The sequence below is a fragment of the Oncorhynchus clarkii genome, chromosome 12 (assembly GCF_045791955.1).
Source record: "Oncorhynchus clarkii lewisi isolate Uvic-CL-2024 chromosome 12, UVic_Ocla_1.0, whole genome shotgun sequence".
Taxonomy (NCBI): domain Eukaryota; kingdom Metazoa; phylum Chordata; class Actinopteri; order Salmoniformes; family Salmonidae; genus Oncorhynchus; species Oncorhynchus clarkii.
Window position 1 is genome coordinate 79,997,685 of NC_092158.1, and position 1,093 is coordinate 79,998,777.

Below are 1,093 nucleotides of genomic sequence, written 5' to 3' on the forward strand. Positions count from 1 at the left end.
CTGCCGAGAGGAGGACGGCTCATAATAATGGCTGGATTGGAGTGAATGGAATGGTATCAACCACAAGGAAACATGTGTTTGACGTTTTTGATACCATTCCATTTATTCCGTTCAATCCATTTAGTATGAGCTGTCCTCCCCAATTAAGGTGCCACCAGCCACCTGTGGTACTAACTATTAAAACCTCATCGCTTGAGACTCTAAACAAACTACTAAAATATATCCATACACTATGTACATCCATTAAAAACATTTGATTCAAAATATGGAGTGTTGAGAACATATGAAAGAAATACACTGAGTGTACAAACATTAGGAACACCTACCCAATACCCCCCCTTTTCCCTCAGAACATCCTAAATTCGTCAGAGCATGGACTCTACAGGCGTCGAAAGCATTCCACAGGGATGCTGGCCCATGTTGATTCCAATGCTTCCGACAGGATGTCCTTTGGGTGGTGGACCTTGATACACACAGGAAACTGTTGAGTGTGAAAAACACAGCTGCGTTGCAGTTCTTGACAAGCCTGATACCTGGTACCTGGCACTTACAACCCATAACCCCGTCAAAGCACTTTTTTGCCCATTCACCCAATCCATGCCTTAATTGTCTCCAGGCTTGAAAATCCTTATTTAACCTGTCTCCTCCCCTTCATCCAGACTGACTGAAGTGGATTTAACAAGTAACATCAATAAGGGATCCTAGCTTTCACCTGGATTCACCTGGTCAGTCTATGTCATGTTTTGTACACTCAGTGTATATTTCAATATTACCTATATTAACACTACAAAGTTATTCCAAATTAGTTCTTTACAACTGAAAAAACATACAGTATATGTGACTTACCAACAATACTTCATTAAACATTTAAGTAATATAAACAAATAGTGTGTTACCAATATACTTAATGTAAATAAGTTACTGCAATTGTTTGTTCATTAAATTGTTCATACTCTAAGAACATGTGATTTTTAAAGCCATTGTAACATTGCCATACTTTACGATAACCAATGTTAACAGAACAACAACAGTATAAAGACTTGTCTTACATTCAAGTGTAGTACAATTTCTTTTGGTCTTATGGGTAATGCCT